The 9,391-nt window shown below is 35.9% G+C and overlaps 1 pseudogene; it reads left to right on the plus strand.

Moving 5' to 3' along the window:
* Nucleotides 1-268: 268 nt before the first annotated feature.
* LOC149176239 (MLO-like protein 13 pseudogene) lies at nucleotides 269-8,363 on the plus strand (annotated as a pseudogene).
* Nucleotides 8,364-9,391: the final 1,028 nt, after the last annotated feature.

Genomic DNA, 9,391 nt, shown 5'->3' on the forward strand with positions numbered 1-9,391 from the left:
CTTCTCTTCTTCAATGGCATCCATGATTCTTGGGCCTTATTTGAATCTTCTTCTTCTAGTTGTTGTTCTTCAATGGTAGCTGGAGAATTATTCTGCAATACCTCAACATTGTAAGTGGATTGAGTTGTTTTATTATTGGGGATTTGAAATGGTTATGCAGGTAGTTGAGTGGGAATTGATCTTTTGGGTGCTTATGTGGTTGGTAATGGGAAAGGTTGAATTGAGGTCAATTGAGGGTGAAATTGATGTTGTGGTGGAGGTGAATGGTATGGATAGCAATGAGATTGGAATTGAGGATAGTAAGGAAAATATTGAGGATACGGTGGATTTCTTCTGTAAGGCCCTTGGCAAACTTGTTCCTAAGATTGGCTTTGAGGTTGGGATTGAAAACGCCAAGGCTTCCAAGGAAAGGGTGTTTTCCAATTACTTTGAGATTTTTTTGCATAACGCAAATTAAGATCTTGCATCATACGGGATTGATGAGTCTTCCATGGTCTTATTGGAGCTACACAATAGAATTATTCTAGTGTTTGATTTTCTCCTTGGTAAACTTCCTTTAACCCTGGTAATGATGGGCAACCTTTAGTAGTATGTGATCATACACAGATTTCAAAAAATTTAATGTCATTAAGTGGACATTCATGAAAAGCATGTTTCTTGCTAAATTTAGGGAAAAATCGGAATGAAGCAACAATCTCAACTTTTTGCCTGTTTTGAATTCTTAGCATATCAGTTTGTTCATTTAAATTACCAAGAATATCTATCAAATTGTTAAGTTCAGTTTGACTTACCAATCCTAATGCCGACTTACTTACTCTTTCCATAATTGGAGCTTGAGGGGATCTTCCATACTTTGCTTTTCCTCTTGATATGTTCTTGCACAATTCACAAATCCCTTGAAATGACAATGGAGAGACATCTCCTTTGCCAACTAGGTTAAGAAGATCAATCCATTCATCCCTTATAGCATTTAGTAGGAGAGATTTTAATTGTCTGATCCTAAATTATGCAATTTAGATCTTTTGAAATTATAAGTAAATCTCTCCACTAAATCTTATAGGCTTTCGTCCTCCTTTTGGTTCATCTCAAAGACTTCATTTCTAAGTCATGGTGTATGCAATAATCTTTATATTTTCCCAAAAATACTCTTTTCATATCATTTCATGTCCTTATAGAATTTGTTCCTAAATTCATGAACCATCTAAGAGCTCTATCCTTCAATGTTACCGAAAACAAATTCAAATTTTGAAAATGTAATGAGTAGCCATAATATCTACAAAGTATTTTAAACTTGAAAAGAAATGTTTCTATGTCTTCTGATCTCATACCTTTGAAGTTAGGAAGTACAAATGGATGGATGTTCTTCATATGAATGTTGATATTAGTTTATTGAATGAGAAATCCAAAAGGATCTTCCTCATTGTCATCATCTCCATCCATTTCTTCAACATATTTTTTTCACCTCTTCTTCTACCTACAAAAATATGAATTTATGACATGAAATATGATGTAGCTCTTACTACACCATGCAATTTAGTGGGGGTGTTAGGTGATTAAATTCTTTTTCATTTCTTTTTTAGTGAATTTACCTCGAGGTTGTACTAAAATGGAATTAATCTTATGTAACTAAATGGATGCAACTAAGAATTAAATGCAATTGAAAGCTAACACCTATGCATACATCCTCGGAAACAATGCCAAAATGTTGGGTAATTTATTTGACTGTTAAATTACTTGCATTTATATGTCGATTTGCGTACGTGAGCTTGTGAAGTATACATGCATTGTATGTGCTAGGCAATTTATTTTCAATTCAAAGAAAAAAAGGAAAATAAGAAAGATGTAAAAATGTAATCAAAATCTATCTATGACTAATTCCACATGTTTTATTTTTTTTCAATTCAAACACAAGACTTGGAAATGAACTCAACGAAAATTTATCCTAAAGAAAGGACTTGAAGATCTATTCTAACAATGGAAATCTATATTCTAGTGAACTTGAAAGCAAAGATTATTTTATTTTGTTTTGAAGAGAAATTTAATCTAATCACCTTGGGAAGAAAACTAAATCTATCAATTCATGAAAGTAAAGTTGATATAAAGACTACAAGACTTTGAAATCAAAAACTATTCTAGAGTATATCAAACAAAGAGCCATGAAATAATAATTATGGAAGCCTAAAAAATATTATTGATGTGCACACTCTAAACCAGAGACAATCATATCCTATCACACATAAATCTAAGACTTAAGATTAAAATAAAATTTGAGGTAAATCTTTTGGTGTTTTTGGTTTATTATCAAATGCTTGACTTGTAATGAAACAAGCAGAAATGAGTGCATTTTCGTTAGAAAAAAATAAAGCAATGAAATGAATCTGAACATCTAAATAAATTGAACAAATGAAGGAAGAAAATTATGATCTAATTTTAAAGCATAAGAAATTGAAAAAATAATAATAAAGGCAACTATACTATCTCTCACACTTCCTCAGAGAGCCCTCCTGGTGAGTGTGAGATGTTTAAAAACTTAGATCAGAAGACTACAATCGCCAATCACATTCTGAATTGTGCCATAACAAAGAGTGTACTCATTAAAAAAAATAGAGTTTTCTTCTTCAATCAACAACAATAACTACAATTAATATTCATCCTTGACATATGATCTCTCCTCTCATCAAAGATACTACAATTCATAGAGTTGTGAGGAAATTAACAAACTCAAAATATTCTTGCTTGAGTTTTGGTCATGAGATTAGTTTTGAAAATAAAATCCAATATTATTTGATGGATCCTTGGATCAATTATCAGACCAAATTTAATAAGAGTGATATCCCTACCACAAAGTTTCTAAAAAACAACTCGTTCAAATCTTTTTGGTAACTCGGCATTGACTGTGAAATCATAGAATTGTTTGCTCACGTAATCTGCAAAATAGAGCTCCAAAGAACCCCAAAAATGTCTTAAATGGTAATGAATTTGAGGAAACTGAAGCTTAAGAGCCTAGTTGGGCTTCTGCTAAAAACAACCCATGTTTTCCTTTTCCAAAATTCATTTTCAATTGCTTAGAAAATTATGATCTAATTTCAAAGCATAAGAAATTGAAAAAATAATAATAAAGGCAACTATACTATCTCTCACACTTCCTCAGGGAGCCCTCCTGGTAAGTGTGAGATGTTTAAAAGCTTAGATCAGAAGACTATAATTGCCAATCACATTCTGAATTGCACCATAACAAAGAGTGTACTCATTAAAAAAAACAGATTTTTCTTCTTCAATCAACAACAATAACTACAATTAATATTCATCCTTAACATATTGTTGCACAAAATATTGTCACCATGACATTCTGCAATCAGCGTGAGTCTATCACCACTCATGCTCCCCTCCTTTGCAAGTCTTAAACCTCAATTCTTCATGTCAAGCCTTGAAAATAAGTGAAAGCCCTTAAAAGTCTCTAAAACTTTGGTTCCACACTTTCTCTTAGCATTACTTGCGGTCCCACAACTACTGGTCATGTCCCCTACGTACCTAACCGCTCTGTCTCTGTGTAATGGTTGCGGACCCCTGTAAAATTCAAAAAGGCGCAAGTACATTCTTAAAAACTCACTTTGAGTCATTTCTGGAAGCTTCTAGAAGGAATCTTGAGGTGGCAAGTTTTCTCCTTTAAGGCTCATGCATCCCATAGCTTAAGGAGCTAACCCCTTGATGTGAGGAGCTAATCCCTTTGAAGGAGGACTTTATCCCTTCATAAGTGGACCTGTAACCTCCATCCTTTGCACTATAAAATGAAGCATTGGGCTGGTTATTGGGGAGGGGGAAAGCTGAATATTTTTGAGGTGAAATGCTGCTGGAACTTAGTCTTCCTAATTGAGCTTTTGAGAGGAGAGATTACATACCTTTTTGATCTCATTGGGAAGAGTGTGAGGCTTTTCAAAGTAGAGGAGATTCCTGTTTGGACCGTGGGAAGAGCTTGTATAGCATCAAGGCACCAAAGGTTGTAAATTTCTTCTATTTCGAAGTTAACACAATCAAGTTTATTTTTCTCAATAAGCTATGTTTTATAGTTTATTTTATGGACTCCTTGATCACCATGATGAATATGATTTATTATATTAGCTATGCAGGTGTTAATTGATGTGTTCTTGTTTGTGATTACAGGTTCTCTAAAGGAAACTCTTTCGGACGGTCGAATCGTGGCTGCCACAAACTAGCGTTGAACTTAAGGTAGGGTCTAAAACACCTCTTGGTTTTTATTAATAAATCACAGTATATTTAGAGAAAGGTAGATTTGCTTGTCTTGTTTGTTGCTAGATATCTGTTGATACTAGGGAGATTGTTCTTTTATGCAAGAATGATTTATCTGGCCAACAATATGATCTCTCCTCTCATCAAAGAGACTACAATTTATAAAGTTGTGAGGCAATTAACAAACTCAAAATATTCTTGCTTGAGTTTTGGTCATGAGATCAGTTTTGAAAATAAAATCCAATTTTATTTGATGGATCCTTGGATCAATTATCAGACCAAATTTAATAAGAGTGATATCCCTCCCACAAAGTTGCTAAAAAGCAACTTGTTCAAATCTTTTTGGTAACTCGGCGTTGACTGTGAAATCATAAAATCGTTTGCTCACGTAATCTGCAAAGTAGAGCTCCAAAGAACCCCAAAAATGTCTTAAATGGTAATGAATTTGAGGAAGCTAAAGCTTAAGAGAATAATTGGGCTTCTGCTGAAAACAACCCATGTTTTCCTTTTCCAAAATTCATTTTCATTTGCTTAGAAAATAAATTTGAAACTGACTGGTCAAAACTATTTTGTTTTTCCTTTGATCTCTTGCTGGAGGTACACACGTGCGAGTTGGGTGGAATTTGACCAATAAAAATCCATATTGGATCTTCTATAAACCAATTCCAAGTGTCAAATTCCCTTCTTGACTGGTGCTACTACCTCAACCATGGAGATAGCTATGGAAACTTGACTAAACTGCAGAATCTTAAATTGGCCAAACTGTCATTAGTAAAACGAAGAAAATTTATTCTTAATTCTTTAAAAATAATTGAAATAATAGTAATAAACCATGTAAACATGTATGAAATAATTTGGTCTATTTATGGAGAAATATGGTTAAAAATGTTTACAATGGGTGAATGCAATGATGTGAAAATGGATGGTTTCATCAACAAAATCATGACAAGTTGGAGGCCCAATAGTAACATACTACTAAGTCTTCAACCATGGTCCTCCACCAAAAATTATTTTTTCACGTGATATAAATGCCTACTGCATTGACTTTTTTCTCTTTAGAACAAACCTTCATATATTCCAACATTTTTTCCATGTCCCAATGGAAATTTTCCAATACCATAGCATTTCTTGTCCCATCATATATTTCTAGATATTTCAACCGCACTTTCATAGATGATTTTCATCAACTCTTCCCGAAAACTTGCTTAAATACTACAATGGAGTCAGCCTAGTCTCTTGTGAGTGCCACAAGTGAATTCACTTGATCTTCTAAGTACTTCATCCAACTCTCCTAATTTTGGTCTTGTATTACTGCAAATTCAATGGAGTAGGACCATGACTTAATGATCTCAAGCTTAATCTCCTAATTAAATACTCAAAAATTCATAAAATGTTTCCCCACACCCTTACATCCCTTCAACCATCCATTCCAATGTCATCTCAATATATTTGGCCTTCTTGGAAAGTGCCACCTCATCTTGGTCCAATAGTTTAGACCTATTGTTCACCATTGTGACACACTTCACTGCATGTGATCCTATAAGACTCACTTAAAATTTCCCGACTACAGCCTATACCCAAAACCAATACCCTTTTCTACCCACCTGGAAATCGATTATAGAATCCATTTCCTGAATAAAAAAAAAGGAAATTGTCTTTGTAATCTTCCTTCAGTACAACCTACTTTGAAACCACCTATTCAACAATGCCATCTATGTGTAGGAGAACAATCCTACCAGGTCTTCTACCAATTCTTAGTACTAAATGTGTTAGACTCCGTCTTCTCAAAGTTCTCTGTCAGAGTCAAATTGACAGGTGGCTGTCAAAATCTCAGTTCAAATATGCAGGCCAATGACAATTAGCTTTCACCCACTGCTACTTAGATGTTTGTAAAGCTTGATGTTTCAATAACACTTGCAGGCTAGGAGAAGGTTCAGTAGATGTTTATTTCAGGAATGTCATCAATGTGAAATAGATTCTTCTTCAAAACCCTGTTTTGAAGAAGAAATCATCAAATATGTTTTTGTAATAAATAGGTAAATGTTCCAAAGCTCTACAGTCTTCAATGGCAGCAGCTTCAGTAGCTCCAATCCCTGCAGAAACAGCCAAAGAAATCATCAGATGTGTCAAAATGTTTCAAAGTTTCCAATTCTTCAAATGACAGCCCTGTTTCAGCTTCAAAGGCAACTCTGTCACCGCATTATCTTCACCAGTTTCAGCAAACAGATAGCTCAATTTTCCATGGAGCTCAACTGTGGATCAACACCCACTGACAGTTTTAAATTAGTATTAAAATTACTGTCGCAGGTATTCAATGCACCTCGTTACTTGTCAATGGACTTGTATTTTTCCGCAGGTATGTTCCTCACCAAGCAGATAGGCTGGAGAAAACAAATGAAATTGGAAAACAAAGCAAATGTAATTAGAAGTGGAGCATCCAGCAAGGTTTATCGCGCTGACATACCCAACAATCAAACAGTGGCAGTGAAGCACCTCTGGACGAAATCCAAAATGGGTATAGATGATATCAGAATGAATAACGAAGTGGGAAGCATTTACGGTGAGAGTATGACCATTGATTGTCCAAGGAGGAAGTTGAAACATTGGGAACCATTCGCCACAGAAACATAGTGAAACTCTATTGTTATATGTCCAACAGGCAAGTCATTTCCACCAAATTTCAAAGCAGAGGTCAAAGGCGCATTACAAGGGTGAAATCGTGGTTTTCACAACTGTGGAGCAGAGCTGGAGGTGTGCACTACACGTTGGAGGTGTGCGCTACGCACCAGTGGCGCGCTACGCATCAGGTTGGGCAGGGGCGCTACCCACACAGCGACAGAGCTCAGAAATTGGAGCCAAAAACCATTGTATGATGCCCTAGTGAAGATGCAAAAAGAGTTGATGCTTCTGGGATTTATCTCCATATTGCTTACTGTTTTTCAAGGGGCAATCAATCGCCTTTGCATACCAGAAAGCATTGCATATCGCATGTTACCGTGCAGAAGGCATGAACTCGCTGAAGGCCCTGCTTCAGAGGCTGCGATCCATTCTAGAGTGTTAACATCTTTTGTTGGATCCAATAATAGACATCTACTGTCATCGGGGGGTTCCGAAGCAAGTCACTGTAAGGAGGGAAAGAAACCTTTCTTGTCCATAGAAGCAATGCATGAGTTGCATATCTTCATATTTGCTCTGGCTGTCGTCTATGTGCTATTTTCTGTTATGACCACACTTCTGGGAATTGCAAAGATCCGCACATGGAGGTCCTGGGAGAGGCATTCGACCAAATAGATTCAATCCAAAAAAAAGCTATGAAGAAACATTTCATCAGTGTTGCACATCATGATTTTGTCAAGAACCATGTTATGGGGATATGGGGAAAGTCAGCTTTACTAAGTTGGATGGTTTCATTTTTTAAGCAATTTTATGGCTCAGTAACAAAGACAGATTACAATACTCTACGATTGGGCTTCATTCAGAAACATTGCAGCTCAAACCCAAATTTTGATTTTCACAAGTACATGTTGAGAACACTTGAAGCTGACTTCAAGAAGGTTGTTAAGGTTGTTAATCTAAGTGGATACCTTTGGTCTTTGGTGGTGATCTACTTGCTCCTCAATATTCATGGTTGGCATGCCATTTTTTTTGGATTGCTTTCATCCCTTTGATTCTTTTACTAGCTGTGGGTACAAAACTGGAGCATATCATTACTCAGCTAGCCCAAGAAGTTGCAGAGAAGCACACTGTTGTAGAAGAACGCTTTTGAAATCGCATTTTTCTTCTGGATACTGACAACTTACGGTTTCCACTCGTGCATTATGGGGAAAGTTGGCTATATAATTCCAAGGCTTGTAATTGGGATAATTATTCAAGTTCTTTGCAGCTATAGTACCTTTCCACTCTATGCCCTTGTTACTCAGATGGGTACCTCATATAAAATGACATTATTTGGAGAGAGAGTTCGTCAGGGACTGTCAGAATGGCAGCAGAGGGCCAAGAGAAGAGTAAGTACCAGACCTGATGATGACAATGATAGAGGGAATCTACAGCTATTGAAGATCAATGACACATCGCAAATTCAATCAGAATTAATCCACGATTACGAAATAATATAGATAGATATGCCAAAATCATGAAAAGGCTAGAAGCAGTAATCTTGTAATTGAATCAGCTGTAAAATGACAATTAATTTATCGATTGTCAACCAGTTACAAATTTATCTACAGGTCTTGGAGACTTCAATCACGAAGGAGGGATATAATACAGACCCTTCCATGCAAGCATCAATACCATTCAGATTGCATCAAAATTTGGCTTCAAATAAATAAGATATGCCCAGTTTGTAGTGTGGAGGTCTCGAATTGAACAAATCATTGACATGGATAGCTACATAGTTAATCTAGTACTTTCAGGATATAAGCTTGGCTATACTTGTGGAGTAACCTGTAATTTTATTGGTAACAACGTACATTTTTATTAGGATATTAGGACAGGCTCTTCTGCATTGATTATCAATTATATGTTCATGTAATTCAGAGAGTGAATGGCGGTTTGAAACAACGTTTCATAACGTTCCACCTCAGCAATGTTATCGCTAATGGTGTTGCACATGTCAAGCTGGTAATCAAACGGTGGTGACACAGGTAAATGTCTTCAAACTGAAAACACGTGGTGAGGTTGGTAAACTGCAGCTGCGATTGTTCAGGTGGAAACTTATTTAAAGGATCAGTTTTATATTTAAACAAAGACACCTGTCATAGCAGAGAAACAGGAACCGATGATCTATTTTTTGACTGCAGTTGCAAAGTGGCATTCAAAGGTTCGATTGCCTATTTCTGTCTTTAGTTAGTCTACGCTCCAGGATTAGTTTTCATGGGTCATTGAAGCTGGAATAATGGAAGGCTTTTCTATCTTTAGAGATTCTTTTCTATTTTTGTAGCTTCAGGTGAAACAACGCCCCTGTTTTGGGGTCGATTTGTTTTCCCCTAGCAGAGTTTATTTAATGTATTGAAAAAACATTTGAAAAGGTTGGAGAGAATTCTGAGCGCTGGTGGAGAAAAACAGAGCTTCTATTGTACAGTTTTGACAGAGATTTTAATAAAAAATGTAGCTTTGACCCCTGAGATTCCTGTGGTATGAAATT

Source organism: Pinus tabuliformis, chromosome 4_1, assembly GCF_031772625.1.
Source record: "Pinus tabuliformis cultivar Carrire ecotype Pingquan chromosome 4_1, CPIR1, whole genome shotgun sequence".
In the NCBI taxonomy this organism is placed as follows: Eukaryota; Viridiplantae; Streptophyta; class Pinopsida; order Pinales; family Pinaceae; genus Pinus; species Pinus tabuliformis.